The sequence below is a fragment of the Oryza sativa genome, chromosome 12, assembly GCF_034140825.1.
Source record: "Oryza sativa Japonica Group chromosome 12, ASM3414082v1".
In the NCBI taxonomy this organism is placed as follows: Eukaryota; Viridiplantae; Streptophyta; class Magnoliopsida; order Poales; family Poaceae; genus Oryza; species Oryza sativa.
In genome coordinates, this window is record NC_089046.1 from 24719725 (window position 1) to 24742065 (window position 22341).

A 22341-nucleotide genomic window follows, 5' to 3' on the forward strand; every position below is an offset into this window, starting at 1 on the left:
CGATACCCTGTATAAGTACCCGACACATTAACTGGATCTAAACAACACATTAACTGCTTTTGCATTCTGCTGCTGCTGCTGCTCTAGCATACACAGGCCTGTCAGAGGAGGAATCAACCAACGACAGCTTCAAGAACCAGGATCTGTTTGATGTTGTTGCGTCCTGTGTGAAACAAACCGCTGATGCTGGTCAGCAGCAGCCGAGTTTCAGTTACCCAGCAGCTAGTACTCCTATTTCAGTACTACAAGTTCTGCGTCCCAGGGATCCTAACCTCAACTTCACTGGTACACTATTTAATTAGCGATGAAGTGTTTATATATTAATTATACAGTTTCAAAATGCATGCCAATATGACCACTGGTATTTGCAAATTAATAAGCTATCGGTTAAACTTGAAAAAGTTTGACGCCACTTATTCATATCAGCTAGCTAGCTCACGCAGTAGTTCTATTAACTCATAATCTGTCAGTCCCTAAATATTTGACGCCGTTGATTTTTTTTAAATATGTTTGACCGTTCATCTTATTCAAAAAGTTTAAGTAATTATTAATTCTTTTCTTATCATTTGATTCATTGTTAAATATACTTTTATGTATACATATAGTTTTACATATTTCACAAAAGTTTTTGAATAAAACAAACGGTCAAACATGTTTAGAAAAGATCAGCGGCGTCGAATATTTAGGGACGGAGGGAGTACGTGTGTATATGTCGGCATGCACACTGGCTAACGCCCATTAATTTCCACCTCCATGACTCCATTTGATCCATGTATTAGCTGTGCTGGTGGGTGAAGGCTCAAGGAAGCGCAAAGATGAGCCAAATGGATGTGGAGCTCATCATTTGGGAAAGGAAAATATGGAGAAAGACCAACCCTCCAAAGACATGGCAACATGCGTCCACTGCTCCAAAGTATATACGGCAAAATCGACTAACGGTACATCTCATCTCAGGAGGCACCTCACAAGCAAGTGCCTCAAGAGAAAAGGGCTCACTGAGGAACTTGCTAAGCTCACCAGTACAAAGAAGGCCCGTAAAATTCGTTAGTGATATATGCGACTTAAATATATTAATTGCAGTTTCAAATTTAAGTAAGGCAAGGGTATGGTATGCTCGAATTGTACTGTCGGTGCTAATATCTGTATTTTTTTTATTTTTAAGGGAGTGGTACTCCGTATTCTTGTGCGTGAGTGTGCTTGTTGCACCTATTTGTGCTTGCGATGTTCAATGTAAGTTTAATAACATTGTTGTTCTCTTTATCTTTAATTTTATTCCGGGCCGTCGATAAGGGTGTTCAAGCTGGAACAGGGCCCAAAAAATTAGGACCCCAAATTTCTTATATTTTAATCTACTAGCAAAAATGCCCGTTCGTTGCAACGGGTGAATAAATTCTAATGATAATATACGTTTTTCATGCATAATCATGTCAATGATAATGTTTGTATTTTAATGAGCGGCTTTTTTTTTATAAACGACGCATTTCTTTCTAACAGTTTCTTCCTAGCATGTTTTTTTGATTTTTTTTACTGACGACAAATACCATAGTTTTCTCCCTTTTTTGCTTTTCTTTTCTCACGCGTTTTTTGCTTTTTTTTAATGTTCTTTTTTTGCTTTTTTTCCCAATACATGAGAATATAAAACGAAATAAAAGCCGTGTAATAGATGGCAAAAAATCGATGGATCCTATCCGACTCAAGCGTCCATCAATTAAGCGTTTTTTTCTGACAGTTTTTTCTAGAGCGATTTATTTTTTAATAGACGGTGTTTTTTCTTGCGCGGTTTTTTCAAATCATTTTTTAGAAATGGCGCATTTTTTCTTACATTTTTTTTCCTTGCATGCTTTTTTGAAAAAATTTACCGATGATGGAAATAGTATTTCTCGCACGTTTTTTTAATGGAAGATGGAAAAAACCTTTTTAGCATTTTTTTGCGTTTTTTTCTCACGCATTATTTTGAACCGTTTTTATTTTTCTCGTGCATTTTCTCTTTTTAAATAGTTAGATTAGATTATAGATAGAGAAGAGATATATACTGATTAGAAATCGGAATTTGTTTCGCCCTTTCCATTTTTTTCTCGCGTGTATTTTTTATTTTGTACGAACCAGCTTTTTATTTTTTACGAACCATTTTTTCGCCACTTTCTTAGGAAATCGGACGAATTTTTTTAGATGTTTTTTCAGATTTTTTCGCCTTTATAGGAATCAGACTTTATTCTTCTGTTTTTAAAGGAATCGGATCTAGCCTTTATTTTTCACCACTTTTTTTTTGCCTTTTATAGGAATCGGATCTGTGGTTTTTTTCGCCACTTAGGAGAAACAAAATTTTATTGTTATTGTTTTTCTCTTTTTCCCTTTTTTTTCTTTTTTTTGCAGTTTTTCTTTTTCTTTTTATGCACCTTTATGCCCTTGTTCTCCTCCTTTTATTATTTTTTCTTCAAAAAAAAACCTCAAGTATCTTATTACAAGATTATAGGGACTCAAATGTAAATATAAAAATTACAGGGACTCACATAGAAAAGTACAAACCCAAAAATTAAAATCATATAAAAATGGAATGCTCTCGACCGGTAGGTTCCGTTTTTGCAAACAGATCTTCAATCCGGCACATCAATTTTTTTCACCAAGATGAATGGGATATCACGGTATAGATTGAAACCGAGAGGAGTGTGCCTAGGATCTCGGACTCAAACCGAGACCGAGAGGAGGGGTGTGTTTTATTTTCCGTTTTTAAGAGGGAATTGGATCTAGAGTTGGACTTTTTTTTTCTCTGAGAGGGAGCCAGACTTTTTTTTGATTTTTTTCGCTATTTATTTTGTTTTCACGGGAGTCGGACCTGAGATGAGAGGGAGTCGGACATTTTTTTTATTTTTTTCGCTATTTATTTTGTTTTGACGGGAGTCGGACATTTTTTTTGCCATTTTTTTTTGACGGACGAAGGAAACTCTTATTTTTCTTAAGTAGTAGAGATAGAGATATATAAGTACCGTGTCAAATATAATATGATTCGACTTTTTTTTTACCTTGTCACATATATTTTTTTTTTTGGGAATCCGACAGATTTGTTTTTCTTTTTTTTTTTTGCTCTTTTTTTACCACGTCCACGCGGATTCTTTTTTTTCTGGCCGGTCTTTTTTTTCACCTTGTTTTTTTTTCGCTCGTTTTTTAGGAATCGGACAGATTCCTTTTTTATTTCTTTCGCTCTTCTTTTTACCGTGGAATCAGATTCGTTTTTCTTTTCCTTTTTTTCGCCCTTTTTTGATCGGACGTTCTTTTCTTTTTTTTTTTGTTCGGATTTTTTCCCGTTTTGTTTTGGATCGGACAGATTTTTTTCGTCCGGTTTTTTTTATGGACGACGGAAGCACCTATTATTTTTTAAGTAGTAGAGATAGAGATTATATTGTGTTTTAATATATTTAAAAACCTATCATATTGTTTCATTTTTTAAATTAACATTTTGGACATGATTTCTGTTGGAATTAATAGATGGGCTAAGGCCCATTCGAAAATTAATTCTTTGGAAAATCACAAAAGCTCACTTCATGGGATGGCATGCATGTGGAGTTTAGTACCACCTTACTTATTCTAGGAAATGGGGACCTCCTTAAAAGGGAGGATGCCCTCCTAGCCATTTGAAGCATGTGTGGTGGAGAGAAGAGGGGAAACACACACGCTCGCTCGCCTGGCCTGGCAAGGCAGGCGGTACGCGTCGAATGGTCCGCAAAATTGGCTCCTCACCCTTGAGCAGATACAGCCTCCTTTTGCAGTTTTATTCCGAAAAAATACGGATTTGTTTTGTTTTGGAAACATTCCGAAAAATCCAGTGCGTGAAAACGGCGTGGTGTCCGGATAACTTACGGCCAGTTCGGTTACGCGGGCGCCCTGATCAAGCGACCTATCTCTATATAAACCGAGCCGTCGCCTTCACGCAACACACGCGAAATCAATCTAGGGTTTGCCTCCTACTCTGTACTGCGCCGTCGCTCGTAGACTACTCCATCCCGCTCGCCGGCGTACACCGGCGATCGGGAGAGCAGGTCTCCGGAACCTCTGTCTTCGACGTCCTGAACCGGGAGAAGGCGGCAATAAGGTTTTTGGGAAGCTTTTCGCGCGACTACTCCTTGTTCGTCCGCGACGGCTCGCCTTCCTCTCCGCTCGCATGCTGCGCGCCTTCGTCGACGCCCGCAACCGCGAGTAGTTCCTGACGAGCAACCGGTCTTTCCGCCACCTCGGTACGTGTTCGACATGTTGCGCATATTTGATCTGTTCATGTTTTACTGCTTAGTTTACATGTGTAGATATAATGATGCGTTCAATCTAGTTTACATCTGCAATGTCATGATTTATTTATGGAATAAATTAAATCATTATGTGCTTATAATTTCAACAATCCAAAAACCTTATTTTAGGCGCTGTGATTTTACTATGGCTGGTTTTGCCGATGCACTGAGGCCAGATAAATTCACCGGTATGCACTTTAAGAGATGGCAGATCAGGGTCACTCTGTGGCTGACGGCTATGAAATGCTTATGGGTAAGTACTGGCAAACCTGAAGGAATTCTTACCGCTGATCAGCAGAAGCAATTTGATGAAGCCACTACTCTCTTTGTGGGATGCAATCTCAGCGTTCTTGGCGATTGTCTGGTCGAGGTGTATATGCATATGACCGACGCTAAGGAGTTATGGAATGCACTGAATACTAAATTCGGTGCTACTGATGCTAGTAATGATCTGTATATCATGGAGCAATTTCATAACTACAAGATGGCTGACAACCATTCTGTAGTCGAACATACTCATGAGATACAATTCATGGCTAAGGAACTGCTCCAGCCTTCACGCAAATACGCAGCCGCACAAAACAGCCAAGCGAGAGCACGGCAAATTTCTGCTCGCCTGCATGTATATATGTGATCATCAGCCTGGCCAGAAGCTTGTCGACTATAGCACATTTCCACTTGCAACCAGCTGCACGAGTCTTCACCTCTCTGATCTCTATGTGCATGCTAACGCAAATAGTACTAATTAACGCAAAAACCTTCCTTGACTATGGTTAAGCTCAGCTAATCCATAATATTTCCATTCCAAGATAAATGCTAAGCCTCCCTAGCACATCCGTGCGCACACATTTAATCGGCTCTCAAACTAACCACTCCAAATCATGACAGCTAAACTAAGTAATCTGGCTTACCCAAATAAAACAAACTAATAGCCAAATTGTGCTACAAACATAAGGCATCAAATAGTATCAGCTTGAGTGAAGATACTTCTACATGTTTGTTTCCTCTAAGATTTAATCTGCTGATTAATGATGTGGCAAATATCATATTCTCATGGTCTTAGGTAGTAATTATATAATGCTTTTGCTAAAATGAAAATACAGTCTATGTTGATTTCTTCGCAAAAGTAACAGGATATATATTCAGTAACTGGAGTAATGCCCCTCTTGTATTGTATATTATAGGCTGTAATTCAACTATCCATGAAGGCAATGTAACACATCATGAATATGAGGTTTGTAAAGGAAGAGATGTCAGAATATGTACAGGGTGAAGGTGTGTCAAATGGAACTGGCCTGGAGAACAAACTCCAAGAAGAGCTTACAAATTAAGGAGATGCAATCATGACAATCCCCTTCAGGTTGCTATTGGTTCGCAGTCTCTGGTCCATCTGGGTTGATCTGATGACCCACCGCAGGATGCTTCGCATGGACCCGATCTCATGTCCCATGGGATGCCATTGGCACGCCGGCCAGAGCTTCAGCCTTAAGCTTCCGGCTACTGCTCTCCCGGCACAGGCCCAGATGCAGGTGGTACATATATAATCCACTTATTAATTACACACACTAATTAAGTTGATTAACTGTAGATGCATACTATCCAGCAGGAATAGTACTGTAGTAATAATGGGAGAGCTAGAGATGGATGACAGCATCAGCGTACTTCTTCCATCGGCTTCCATGCATGAGCAGCTGATCGATGGTGGCCGAGCTAGCTGCACCACCCGCGCTGCCCAGCAACAGCAATTAACTACTACATGTCTCTCTAGCGACACCGCCCGCTCCCGGCTCCCGTACGTGGTCGTGGACAGTTAATGGCCCCGAGACTTCACCGGCCGTACGTACGTATACATGCATGTGAGCTGACCATCCACCGTAGTCCCTCCGTATTTTAATGTATGACGCCGTTGACTTTTTAATCAACGTTTAACCACTCATCTTACTCCAGGATAGAGTTCAACTCTTACTCTAGTCCTAATACCTATTATACAACTCCAAGTCCTAAACTGTAACCAACTAGGTACTTATTCGACACAAAACTCTAACAAATTTCACCTTGGCGAATATGCCACGCCAACCTGAATTTGTTACTTGCTCGAACCTTCGTATACCCAGACTTGAGTTGGTTCCTTTTCGCCGCTCACGCCGAGCTGCCCCGACAAACCTTCACCATACTCACCATAACAGCATACGGACAACTAGCTCCCCTTTCTTCCCCAACCAGATTGGCCATGGTAGGTATCCCTCTCCCTCGAGCCCATCTAGCCCCTTCTGCCTGTCTCCCCACACTCTGCTCGTGGCAAGAGCACAGCGCCAGTAGCCGAAGATCCCTACTGTGAAACCCTGGATGTACATTGGGTGACGGCTGCCGGAGAAGATTCAGAAGGACATGTCGGCGGCGCCATGGGGAAGAGGGTGCGTACAGCTGCGGCGGGGAGTGTTCTGCAGTGGGGAGGGAGACGTCGAACGCGCAGGATTGGGGAAGGAGATGGAGCCACCCACATTGTGGGGCCCTCTCTCTGACACCCTCGAGGGTATACGTATGATATGTATTCGGTATGGGTAGGGCGGTCTGTGTGGGGAGTAGTTGCGTATTTGCTATGAAATATATAAAATTATATGTATACATAAAAGTATATTTAACGATGTATACATAAAAAATTGAATGTAGAGATGGATGATTTTGTGTAATATGTGAACTCACTTGGTATAAATATCTAGTAGTAAGAGATGGATTTACAATAATTTTATTATTAATTTTGTGGACATATCTAGGCGGTTTGGTGGCTGCCACCCCCACGAAATGTATTTGCTGGCTAAAGTAGTGGGAGAAATCATGTTTCGTGACAGCTATTGCCATCACGAAAAGATTTTCCTTACAGTAAACACATTACTCTCAGTAAATTAGCCAAAACAAGGAATAGCCTTTTGGTGACTGCCATACAATCACTAAATAACTTGTGACGGCTTGCCCTCGCCAAATATTGGATTTCGTGACCAATCAAGTGTGACAGGTGTTTCGTGACGGCATGATGCCGCCAAAGTTCTTGGTGACGGCGGCATTATGACTTTTAGTGACAGTAAGGGGCAGTCACCAAAGATCTAATCTCTAGTAGTGCCACTTAACCGTGTTCGTGTGCCATTACTGGAGATATCTAATCTCTAGAACTATAAGCTTAATTTGCATCGATCCTCCGTAATGCGCATGCATGCCCTCTCTTTTTTAAGCTGCAGGGGCACACGTCTCTCTCTCTCTCTCTCTCTCTCTCTCTTCCTGTTGTTTTTTTTTCTTCTCAACCCGATATCGATTTACCTTTTTCCAACCATATTTTGTGGATAGGTCCATGTTTTCTCAATATACTTAACAAGGCTAAGGTGGTGTTTGGATCCAGGGACTTAACTTTAGTCAATGTGTATTTAGACACTAATTTAGAGTATTAAATATAGACTATTTACAAAACTAATTACATAAATGAAAACTAATCCGTGAGACAAATTTTTTAAGCCTAATTAATCTATAATTAGAGAATGTTTACTGTAGCATCACATAGGCTAATCATGAATTAATTAGGCTCAATAGATTCGTCTCACGAATTAGTCCAAGATTATGGATGGGTTTTATTAATAGTCTATGTTCAATATTTATAATTAGTGTCTAAACATCCACGATGTGATAGGGACTTAAAAGTTTTAGTCACATCTAAACAGGTCTAAGATCGTGCCTTGGTTTCCAAGGGTACAAGGGCGCTCGCTCCACCGCGCCTCTCTGCACTCGCGAAAAGCTATATATACTCCATATCCGATCTCGCGAGCTCGAATACGCCATTTAATTAGCTAGGCTGATCGATCCATCCATCCATCCATCGACCGATGGAAGGCAGCAACGGCACTCACTATCCCCAATGCTCAACTGGTACGTCCATGCGTCACTACAATACTAGTTAACCATCTTTTCTTCACTGATGAGTAATATCATGCGTGAAGATGAACATATATGTCGTCTATATATAATCAAGTCAATAGTGTGTGTTCGGATCCTTGTTTTCCCAACTCTCTGATCTCTCGTATTCTACGCACACGCTTTTCAAACTGATAAACGGTGTGTTTTTTTTTAAAAAGTTTCTATACGAAAGTTGCTTAAGAAGGTTATATTGATCCATGTTTTTTTAAAAAAAAATTTGCTGATACTTCACTCATGCAGGGATGGAGACCGGATCGTCGTCCTCACACAATACTTCATCACCTTGCAGCAGCAGCAGCAGCTCAACATCGTCGTCACTCCCGGCGGCGCCACAGCAGCTGAGTCGTAGTCGCCGGAGGCGGGGATGAGGTGTGTATGCGTGCGTGCTAGAGTAGTGTTGCTACTACTACTGCTCCGTTTCAGATTAGAAGACTTTCTAGCATTACCAACATTGATATAAATGTTAATAAATATAGACACGCATATATGTCTAGATTCATTAACATATATATATATATATATATATATATATATATATATATATATATATATATATATATATATATATATATATATATATATATATATGACACTCATATGGGGCACCATGGTGCCCGGGCACCATGGTTTCAAATGCACAAAATTACTCAAATTTTTCAAAATTTTTAAATTGTGAGTATATACCTAGTTATAAGAATTCGATTCATACATATATCTATCAACAAAACAACTCAAATTTAACTTTATTTCACAATTCATGTTTACATACCTAACTAATTATATGTATGGATGCTATATACCTAGAATCAAAATCTAACAAAAACAAGTTCAAATTCAGTTCAAACTTGCTTTGAACTAGTTAGTAAAGTAGTTAATGTTAATACCTAAATAATTGAAAAAGTTTCATACTCATTTGAATTGGTTATATACTCAATTTCAACAATGGTGCCCGGGCACCATGGAGCACCAAACAAATTTACTATATATATATATATATGAACATGGACAACGCTAGAAAGTTTTATAATATGAAACGGTGGAAGTAGTATATACTGTATGCTATACTGTACAACGTACGTCTATATATACGTGCGCGTGTGCGCCGTATACGTATGCATACATGACTTTCATTTGTACTGTATTTGTTTGCCAACTATATATATATATATATATATATATATATATATATATATATATATATATATATATATATATATATATATATATATATATATATATATATATATATATATATATATATATATATATATATATATATATATATATATATATATATATATATATATATATATATATATATATATATATATATATATATATATATATATATATATATATATATATATATATATATATATATATATGTATGTGTGTGTGTGTGTGCATGCAATGCAGGTCACAACATTGGTTCAATTATTGGATCTCGGACCCGACTTCACAGGTAAGCGGTACAACTCAAGCTACTACTCCCTTCGTTTTACAACGTAAATTATTCTAGCATTTTCCACATTCATATTCATATTAATGAATCTAGACATATATATCTATTTAGATTCATTAATATCAATATGAATATAAAAAATACTAAAATGACTTGCGCGGTGAAACGGAGGTAGTATATATATACTTGAATGGTGATGATGTGTTATTGTAGCTAGTTAATATGTACTCCTAAAATATTGTACATACGTAATTACTCCCTCCGTCTTAAAATATAATAACTTCTCCACCAATATTCTCTTTTCAACCAATAACAACCCACCACAATTTATTTTATTTTCCCACCTACCTCCACTACTAATCGAACCACAACCCTCCACTATTCACTTCTACCTATTTTGCTAATAACCGTGTCCAAACTCTAAAACTTCTTATATTCTGGGATGAAGCTAGCGAGTAGTATGTATGTAGCTCAATTATTCTCTTTTATTTAACTTATATAATTAAATATTAATTTTTTGGACTGTAACTAATACGTTCTTGCATGCATGCATATGTACTAGTCCTCCCTGATTCCATGAGATCCATGTTACATGCGATAGAGGACGACGAAGACGACGACGTTACGAGTGGCGGTAACAATAACCCAATTTACAATGAAGCATCAGTCACGGCCGTACGTCGGCCGTCAAGGAGATGGTCAGCCGTATGGGCCCACACTGAATTTGTAGATCCTTCGGAAAATTACGTCAAGTGCAGTTACTGCGCCACGATACTGACGGCTAATTCCAAAGGGGGCACGAGCCACGTCAAGTGCCATGTCATCAGATGCCTGACTAGACTTGGGCGACATAACGAATGTGAAGAACTCATTGCCAAGACCAAAAAAAGAGCGAGAAATTAACGTAAGTCCTGGTGATTCCAATCTCGTGCGAACGAAACGCAAGAATCTTCCACAGCAATAATACGTCTGCACCGTCCTCAATTCTAGCAAAGATCAAGAAGGAAGGAAGAACATGGGTCAAAGCAGAGGCTGCAACCTTACAGGAGTTTGGAATTTTGGGAGATATCGCCTAATTCCTGATTTTTTGCTTTTTTTTCCTTTTACGGGTTATTCTATTGTTTTCGTCGAACCTTTTATATTTCTCGGTATAATTTTTTCTTGCTCTATTAATATACACAAGATAAAGCTTTTGTCTTTCCTTAAAAAAAAAGAAATTCACGTACGTGCATCAATATTTGGCATGGTCGTAGTGCATGTACTCTTACAGTATCTGTCCCTCCATTACATGATAAATTAATCTCGTATAGGATATAACAAATATTATACTACTACGAATTTATCTATGTGCGTAGAACTATAATATATCACATGTTATACTGGTTAACTTATTTTAGGATAGAGAGCAAATATTTATTTTTGTCCTTGTGCGTACTTGCTTGTCATGGATATGAGCTTATATATGAATGTATAGTACGTGTTCATTGGTGGTGATCAGATCTACATCGATCGCTATTGTATATATAATGTAGCTAGTCATATTATTTCCTCTTGGGTTGTGCTTTTATATATAATTAACAAATATATATATATATATATATATATATATATATATATATATATATATATATATATATATATATATATATATATATATGTATGTATGTATGTATGTATGTATGTATGTATGTATGTATGTATGTACGCTTAATTAATACTACATGAACTTAGGCCCATTACTACTTCCTTTTCTTAAAAAATGCTAGCATATAGCTGCATAGGATTAGCGGCAAACAACAACAGATGGATGCACATGTGAAACCCTTTCTCCTGGAGGGAATAGATAGATCAAATAATAGAAGCATCGGTCTAACCTTGTACGCATAACGAACATAAACCAATGGCCTCATCGTTTGGCATATTCATATGCTTATCAGCCAAAATTTAAATTTTCAACGTTAAATTTATAGCTGATTTTAGGATTTTTTTATCGAAGATTATTTTTCAGCCTTTGCTTTTAGATCGCTAAGAACATATATATAAAAGTTTTATTCACAAATTGATTTTCGTTTGTAAATATGCCATTTGGCATATTCAAACGATGAGGCTGCAAGTACGGCCAAGTACGTCACGCATGCATATGCATGGGTTGGGCCAGGACCAAGCGCTAGCGGCGCCCCACATGCATGCAGCAGTGATCGATCAGCCTCCCAATATGCATTTGCATGCGAGGGTTTGATCGATATTGCATGCATATTGGTACGGCACCCGAGACATATTGGTACGCCCCATCTTTTTCTTCGCTTTTTTCTCCCCTCCCTCTCCAGATCCCGACTCCCTCCCGTTTTTTTTTCTTTTTCTTAGCTTTTTTTCTCCCCTTCATTCTCGACGCCCTCCTCGTGTTTTCTTTGCTTTTTCTTCTCCCGTTCCGGTGCCCCCCTATCTATCCGTCTCTTATTTTTTTTCCCATGGAATAAACCTTCATTTTTTTTCTCATTTTTTTAAGAATAATTCAAAACTTGGACACATGATCTCATAGTTCATAGCAAAGCCCTCCTAACCAACTCACCCTACAACACTATGTGTTTTGAGATCATATATTGTTTTTTTTATCTATATATCTGTTCAAATTTTGTGAACCCAAACCCGTTATGTACTGTAGGAATCATATCTTGTTACTACAATTCGGTAGTAACATTATCGAACAAGTGCAGTAACACGACACGTTACTGCGAAATTTACAGGTCGTTGCTATGAAATTTATCGGTCGTTACTGTACTTTTTGCAGTAACATCATGATGAAACTGTAGTAACAGAGAACATATGTTAGTAACGGTAGTACTATAGTACCACTGCTTATGCATTGCTAAATTTTTAAATCTCAATCTTATGTAACATACAAGTTGTTAATATCTATATGAATGTTGGTAATGCTAGAAAGTCTTATAACCTGAAACGGATGTAGTAATTTATAGAAACACCCAGACATGTGTCTATTAACGTATAAAATCTATATGCTTTATAGGTTGATTACATGTTTTCTTGTTTCCATCGTATTATCGTTATGGATGCTTTGCTTAGATTAATTCCCTGCTTTTGATCTATATGCTATGGAGAAAACCGTGTGAGAGAAATCACTAAAATTGATGGGAAATCCTGGATTGGAGACATGCCTAATTCGGTTGAGCCGAATCGGCCGACTCTTCCGCCTCCCTCGCATCTCTCTGTTTCTCTCTTTCTCTAATGACGCCACGCCGGGAACACGGTGACATAGTCTCAGACTGTTTGGCTGGACTTGGAGACATATCGATCGTCGTTCGTCGTCGCTGTTGGGTATGCCGTCGACCTTGTGTCGATGCCATCGTGGGAAACCACCGTCTCGGAGAAAGCCCTAAACCCATGTCGCCGTTGCTGCTGGAGTTAATGTCGAAGCGAGGTGCCGCCACCATTGACCTCCGTGGTGGGAGGATATGGGTCATCGGTTGCCTGCTACTAGATTAACCTCCGCCGAGACAATATGGCCGGATGCAATTTGGTTGTTGTCGTTGAGTTCGCCTCGCCGCCGTCATGAGGATGCGCGGGTTGACGCAGAGCTCCGTCGTATGCCACCGAGCCACCGCCGTCCCAAATTGCCACACGGGAGTGATATCGTAACAATCATATCAAATACTCCCTTAGTAAAAAAAGACGCAATCCTAAGTTTGAACCTGGACACACATATATATACAGGTTTAAACTCAGTATTGGTTTACATTTTTAGGGAGGGAGTACCATACCGTACATACCATGCCAGTTTAACTCAAAGCAAACCATGCATCTTACGGGATATGTGACCCAAATATTCTACTACGGAGTACACTAGAATACCAGACCACAGCTTCAAAATTCGTTGCTACTCGCAATCTGCCACTTTGAGATGCTTGTCAGGAATTAAACACCGGGTGCAGCATCTGCGTTGAGACCCGCCGGTTGATTAGCAGATTCCGGTTATTACCCAAATATATTTTATCTGAAAAATCAAAGATCGATATGATTGAAATACCGCGAGCGATAATTAGTAAACCAAAATAATGCAACGTAACTATATATATATCAGTGGTGTAACTAGAATTTAAAATAAATGTGGTCCATCTATATATAATAGATCAATTAAATGGGTGATCCACTATATAATTTTTATTATATTAACTAGCACATATACTATAGTTTTAACCTCGATTAAATTTTTAGGTGGTCTATGGACCACAGTACCACCTAGTTAGTTACACCACTGATCTATATTTGTATCTATACTAATATAAAAATAAAGAGTTACACCCCTCCATTCCTACTGGCCAAATCACCCGCACCGCATCTAAGAGCAGGGCTAATAAGCCGGTGATTAGCCGGTGGATCTGACGTGGAAGGGAAAAATTCTTCTACAATCGCCTGCTCAGCTCAAGCGCCTAGGCAGACTGACAACCTAAACCCACGTTCAGAGAGGGGAGTAATTAAGAGTGCACACCAGGTTCACAACAAATATAAAAGATTTATTTATTGATATGTATAGCGCTTAATCCATCGGCGATTAATCCATCCATCGCCTGCGCAATCCCCGCCACCCCATGCCCCGGCTCATGCTCCGCCCTATTTAGGCGGCTGTGTTCTTATCTTCAAGTTCCTAACTCCTCTCCCTCATTTTATATGTACACGCTTTTTAAACGACTAAACGATGTGTTTTTTTACTAAAAAAATTCTATACGAAAGTTGCTAAAAAAATCAAATTAATCTATTTTTTTAAAAAAACTAATACTTAATTAATCATGCAATAATGCATGCTCCGTTTTGCGTGTCACTAAGCTCTATACTCCCTCCGTCTCAAAAAAAAAGACAAACCCTAAGTTTCTGTGTCCAACGTTTGACCGTCCGTCTTATTTAAAAAAAATTATAAAAAAATTAAACAGAAAAGTCACGTATAAAGTATTACTATCATATTTTATCATCTAACAACAATGAAAATACTAATTATAAAAAAAATTTCATATAAGACGGACAGTTAAACGTTGGACTTTTTTTGACAGAGGAAGTATATCATTATTGCTGTGCGGCGCACGTTACGGCACGTACCCATCCCCACCGGCAGAGCGTGCAGCTCCTGGAGTACCACGGGATCTCGCGTGAGATTCAGATATATCCGGCTCGAGCAACAGCCAACAGCTAACCAGCCACGCCAATTAAAGCTGCTGCCATTAACAGTGTGAGGTTTTCAAGCTGCTAGTTGATGTAGTATATACCTTTTGAAGAGCTAATTAATTCCTTGTTACCGGCAGCATTTTGACAGCTCATCGAGCCAGTAATCTACATTGATTGTTAATTTGTTCCATGTAGTAATGATTTGAATGATGGTCCTGAGTAATGTAAGGTTGTGCTGTGTTTAATTCACATTAAAATTGCAAGTTTGGTCGAAACTGAAACGATATGTCGGAAAAGTTGAAAATTTGTGTGTGCAGAAAAGTTTTAATGTGATAAAAAAGTTAGAAGTTTAAAAAATTATTTTGGAAGTAAGCACGGCGATAGAATGAGAACATACATTACATATGGCATTCATTTCATATAATAATGCTACTGGATCTCAAACTTGTATATTTCTGATGGTGTGTTTCTCATTTTACTTTTTGCAGCTCAATATTTTTTTCTCCATGCACTCTTATTCTCAGATTGTTTGTCATAAAATTAGTAAAACATCACTCATCCTGTCCAAACATTTGGAAATGAAGCGAACAGATATTAACGGTAGCTGAGGTATGTCGATTACTTTCGCTCTGAATTAACTTGACAGATTCTATAAGGAATTATAAATGCAGCTGTTAATTTGATTTACCTTTGTACATGATTCAAGATTCAAGTGCAGGAGCTGGAAGGTTTTTACCCCTGATCAAGAAGAATATGAACCTTATGGCCAGTGTTCACTGTGGTTTTACATCATGATTCACTTGATTTATGCCAAAGTGTAAATATAAGCCCATCAAATGTGTCGTGTATTTTCCTACGTCGCTCACTGGGATAGGTTCTGAACTTCTGATCATGTCTCTTTAACTACAATTATTTTTGGCATTTATAATTTTTGATAGCCACACTTTAATCATGTAGATAACAAAATTTCTTGGTGATATTGCTAATTTCAGTTGAATTAAGTATAGTAAAGTATGCTAGAGAGAATTATATCTCCCTCACTGCTGACAAAGGGAAGAATTGGTTCAAAAAGAACATGTAGCAGAAGAAGGAAGCATATCTAGAGCAATAAATTTGTCTATCTCTACTTCTATTTGAGGTGAGCTGAAAACAATCTATAATCCCATTTGAATACAATTAGCATATAAATACATGTCATAAACTCATAGTGTTGTGGTATAAGCTTTTGTATTTGAATTCATAATCAACAAGATGATCTGACATGCACATCCTACTACAGGGAGCATAGGACAAGCTTGCAATGAACAAGCTTTCGAAGAAATGCGTCCATTCAATAAGATGATTTTTTTTTCTCTACAGCTAATTCAGGCCGACAACAATGTTGAAATGATTTTTGTAAGCAGGAAATCAATGTCAGCAAGCTGAATTGACAGCCCGCTCCTCCCGTTTACAGAACTCACCAACAAGTAAGAGTATTCATAATTCTTTCTTCTATGTTTAAATTGGAGTTTCGCTCTCTCTCTTATATATGTAACACATGAAAATTTGAAACTATTCCTATGCTGAATGAAAAAGATATCAATGTTATACATGATGCCATTGTATCCTTATATTTACTTTTTCTATGTGCTCGGAAAAATGATCTGTCAATTTTATATTGTTGCGCATTGTTGAGGCACGAAGCCTAAAACAATTTTAAAGTCATTGTTGTTGGCAGGCTTGCCAGGTAAAAAAGATAGAAACCACACGTCATGACTTCAATTTAGTTTGTATAGGCAGTAATAAGTCCCATAAAAGACAATACTAAGAATTTTTTTGGGTAAAAATGCATGTTTTTTCCACATAAAGTTCCCTGTAATAGTAATATGATCGAATTTGATATGGATTTTCACTTGCAACTTTTCTTCTTTTTGCAGCAAACTTATTTGCAAAGCACTCAATTCACTACTTTGCAATTGCTTCACAAGTTAAATTCGTGCTTTGAAATTTATACAACTCATTCATAAATAGCCCACCATCCAGCTGCAATAGTTTCGATGTTGAAATGCTTCAATATAACATTGGAACACTGGGGAAACTTTGATTGGAGGTTGGAAAGTGTGAGGAAAAAATTTTTATGGCATCAACATTTAATCCTACATGTGCTAATGACGGATTAATTAGGCTTAAAAATTCGTCTCGCGGTTTCCATGCAAGCTATAAAATTAGTTTTTTCATTCATGTCCGAAAACATCTTCCGACATCCGGTCAAATATCCGATGTGACATCCATAAATTTTCTTTTCACGAACTAAACATGCCCCTAATCAGGAAAAGGTTAGCGCAAAAGGTATGCGTGTTGTGAAACAAATATGTAGGAGATAAGTCACGGACGAACGACATCACAGATCCGCATGGTGACCTCGGCCTGATGAGACGATCGACGACGACTTTTGATGATGGTGGCGCAACAACGGCGTGCGGGCACCGGGCAGCGGCGCTCCGACTGGCAATCTCCTCTAGCGGCTTGACGATGAGCGTGATAAAAGTAGCAAAGCCGACAGGGGCGAGCGGTAGGGCGTCGCCGACGAGATGATCTCCCAGTTGATAGTGGCTTCTCTCCATCGGGACGGCGCCATCTTGCTTCGTGTTGAGATATCGACCGACGCGGGCGCCGGGCAGAAAGGGGAGAATATGCATGGCAGGCATCACGGACGGATGGTCTGCATACGCAGGCGCGATCCCAGGCCGTCCGGCTCATATGCACGTACATCTGTTGATCTCTTGTTAATTGGTTTAGCACCGGTCTACTTCTGCTGGTCTTGCTAGCTAGTGAAGCATGCATATATATATGCGTACGCATACATGGCCGAATTCACATCACACATCTACCCTCCCAAATGTCAGGCCACCTCTGTACGCACATGCATGCCTGAATCATTTAATTAGCTTGCTAATTAACCTGTTTCCTGCTGCAATCAACCATTAACACACAATATACAAGTGATTATATTTTATAAATATGTACAAAATACCATCAAACATATGCATTGTGATATTAAATTGTAGTGCTGTAAGAGCAAAAAGAAAGATGGAGATATTGCATCTCCTTTTTCGAAAACACACAACAAAGGAGAATGCTTCTAAATTGCCTTCTTTCCCGTCGTGATTGAGGAGCACACTCAACAATAAAATGTTGAAGAAGATGTCTCGCCACCACCAGTGCCTCAGCTTTAAAAAGTTAAGTTGTATGGTAATCTTTTTAAACTTTTATAACCATATAAGCTTCTTCGCTAGTTTTATATGTTTTAAGAAGCTATATATTAATATATCATGATACACTTTTGATGATTTGGTATATTATATTATTTACATTTGCATTGTATATATTACCGTCACTGCGTATGCCCGCCGTGACGCCATCTGCAAGAACGCCGGCATTGCATGTACTCAGGACCGTTGCATGTACACCCGTGCATGGATGGAATTGAATCTCCATCAGCTAGAAGTAGCACAAGGCGGTGGCGGCCAGCCGGACGCGGCAGAGAGATCCATTGCGTGCCCTCAACTTCATCAGCTCGGGCTAATCATGGTAATTAGTAAGCTTAGTTTGTAAACTAATTTACTAATTCATAGATACATCCCGGCACGTATCTATTAAGGTACGCGGTCTATATATGTTTTTATAGATTGATTATATTTTCTCGTTTTTATCATATTATCTAGATGCTTTGCATGCAGTAGATGTGATCCTGCTATTGATCTGGTGGTAAATTAATTTCCTGCTTTTATCTACATGCGTCTATTTTATTTGATGAAAATTAGAGAAAATCGTGTGAGAGAAATCACTAAAATTGATGGGAAACCCTGGACTAGAGACGTATCTAATTCGGTTGGGCCGAATCGGTCGTCTCGCCCACCCTCCCATCTCTCTATTTCTGATGACGCCACGCCAGGAACACAGCGACATATTCTCAGTTCATATAGTCGGACTTGGAGACATGTCCATCGTTCGCCGTCATCACTGTTGGGTGCGCCGTCTCAGAAAAAGCCCTGTTGGGTGAAGATTGACGATGACGGGAGGAGCAGTAGGGCCACGCTGGAGATCAAAACGCGGCGGCGAGCTCGGTATTCACGGCGACGAAGGTCTTCCCGGGGTCTTCGGTTTCGGCGAGATGGCTGCCGGGCTTTCTCTTGTCCTTGCAGAGCCGAGGGAGGTGGTGGCGCGGAGCGGCGACGACCGAGGCGGCAGCTAGGGGCGGCTGGAGCGGCTACCGGCGACGGAGAGAGGGCGCTCGCGGGGAAAAGGTTTCCGGCGACGGCGGAGAGAGGGAGAGGTGGCGCCCGAAAGAGGAGAGGGAGGGGGCTCTATATATAGCCATGGGAGGGAGAGATCGGGCCCAAGACGAACATGGCGACGCCGGGAAAAGCTAAGGTTTTCGCCGGGAAAAAAAAAAGGAATGACTTGATCCGCGAAATTGGAAAGGATTTCCATAGAAACTTTTGGGGATTTATTGGGGAAATTGTAGAGGGGATTGAGAGGATTCCATTCCCGCAACTAATTTGGGATGAGGAGCAACGAGGAGGCCGGATTTGGTGAGAGGTGGTGGCGGCAGTGCACGCGCACGGGCTCTGGACGGCTGGCTGGAGGTTGAAGATGCACTGTAGTGAAAGGGAGAAGAAACAGACTTCCGGCTGGGCTTCTATTCCTCGGCCCGATTGAAGGAGGACTCAGGCTAGACTTTGGAAAGAAAAGGCCGACCAGACAGAGGAAGGAAGGACAGCCAAGGACTGAAAGAGAACTTTTCCTATTTCGGCCCGAAAAGGAAAAGAGGATTTGATTTATTTTTCCAATTAAATTAATCACCGAAATGATATTTGAATTGTTAAAAATAATTCCAATGCTCTAATAATTTCAATAAAAATTCTAAAAATAATTAGACACTCAAAATATATAAAAATAATTAAAACCAGATCATTTAATGATTAATTTATTATTTAAATAATTACTTAAATGTTTCCTAATTTATTAAAATTAGTAATTGAGCTCTGAAAAATCCGAGAAAATTCCAGAGAGTATAATTGATCATGGAGAATTTAATAAAAATTAAATCCAACCATTCTTTACACTTAGAAAATTTTATTTCCCATATTTAACTTCACTTGTAAATTAATAAACATTTAATATAAAATTTATTAATAATTTATTAAATAATTTATAAATCCTGAAACGGAAATTCAGGTTGTGACAAATTCCCCACAATGTGTGTATGTATAGAGTGAGGAAAGGAATAAATTTACCGCAGGTCCCTCAACTTAACAGCGCGATTTTTTGAGATCCCTTAACCATAAAATCAGAAATGTATACCCCTAATCTCACTCAAACCGTTCAAAGAAGGTCCCATGCTAGTATATATGGGTGGTTTCGCTGATGTGGCATCCTAGTCTGCAAAATAAAAAATAAAAAGTTATGAGACCCACATGTAAGTGAGAAGGGAAAAAATGTGGGACCCACATATCTTCTTTCTCTCTTTTTTTTTCTCCTCTCTTCTCCTTTCTTTCCTCTCTCATCTTTTGGTTCTTCTGTTTGCCACAGAAGAGGGGGGAGCGGCAGCGAGCGAGGACGAGCGACCAGAGCAGGCGGGCGAGCGCGTGGCGACCGGCGGAGTGGAGTGGGGTGACAGCGGTAGCGGGCGAGCGCGCATCCAGAGCAGTGTGGCAGCAGCGAGCAGGAGCTGGCGAGTGAGCGCGGGGAGGGGGGTCGGCAGGCTCAGCGTCTCCCCCGGTGGTGAAACACCAAAAACTGTCGCGGCTGCCATTGATGCCATGTCGAGCTCCACCCCGTTGATCTCTTTCTAGGGTAAGTTTCTCGCATAACCTACCGCGTCACAACGTGTTCCCCGTGGTTAGTAGTCTTTACTCTCAACAATGGTGGTGATTCCCTTTCACTTCCATAGTGGTCTTCTTTGGTCGGCCCACTCATTTCACTCTCAAGCTCTCTGAGAAGATTCAAGATGTTTCATATGTGTCCGGATAGCCCAAAGTCTCGATAGTTAGCTCTAGGTCTTCCAGTCAATAGGCAGTTCAAAATGTTGACCTATTTGGGAATCTCCGGATCTATGATTATTTTCAACTCCCCAAAGCATTTCGTCTCTTGCTACGTCCTTCCTCGTCTCTGGGTACCTAGGTATCCACCGCAAGCCTTTCCTCTATAAGGGACAGGCTTACTGAAACTAGCACTAGCAACGCGTCTTGTCCTTAGTCAAATCCAATTCAATAAAGAACAAGAAAATGTAGGTGAACAAAGAAAGAAGGCAACTGCATTTGTCGGGAACACGAGCTTCTTTTCGTGTAGTGTGTTGACCTTTGACCATCGCGTTCCGCGCCAACCAGAGCACCTTCGTCGTCATCGATTTCTTTGTTGGATTCGCACAACCGCGATCTACTTACAGGACATTGTGCCCTCGCTGGATTCCATCGAGTTGCCGTCATGCCATACGCCTGCCTTACGAGCTGACCTCCGGCCTACCTTAGGCACAGCGGTGTCAGGCACCGGAGTCGCGCGCCAAGTTCCTCGGCAACTCTGCCGCTCCAGCGCCCACCCGCCAGCCGGCCACCTCACGCCGTCGTCGCTACTCGAGGCCCCGCCCCGCCGGCACCGGATGAAGATAAGAGAAAGGGGAGAGAGAGATAAGGGAGGCAGAGAGAGGAGGAAGAAGGAAAGGAGAGAGAGCATGACATGTGGGCCCCATAAATTATTGACCCTACATTTTTTTTCTCACTTACACGTGGGTCCTATATATTTATTTATTTTATTTTATTTGTTGACTAGGATGCCACGTTAACAAAATCGGGCGAAAATATAGTCAATACTACCATGTGACCTCCTTTGAACGGTTTAAGTAAGTTTAGGGGTACACATTTCTAGTTTTGTGGTTAAGAGACAAAAAATTATCGTGTTAAGCTAACGAACCTCGGTGAACTTATTTCGTGAGGAAATATGGTGAAACTCATCTAAAAAAAAGACTAACCGTTGTATAACGTGAACATTTTTCTTAAAAAAAGTGGAACACGCCATAATATTAGTTTATTTTATTATTGCCGGCAATAAGCCTATGCTCAATAGTAGTAGTTGTTTACTTGTTTACCATTTGCATGATGATAAGAACGTATTTAACGTTAATTACCTGCTTCACGATGTCCTTGCCCGCCCCCCACCCCTCCTATAGATAAACACATCTTAATTATACCAATCTAAACATGCCGATATCTTAGGACGAATGGAGAAATATACTACTATCATTTTTTTTCCAGGTTTGAAAAGAAAACCTAAAAATAAAAAGAGGTTTAAAAAGAAAACAAAAAAAAACAAAATGCCACACGGCCACCGGCTGCAGCAGGTGACCTCGACCGCCGACCGGCCGCACCCCGTCCACCCATCCGCTGGGCCCCACCCCACCCCACCCATCCGCATCCACATCTCGCCGCGACC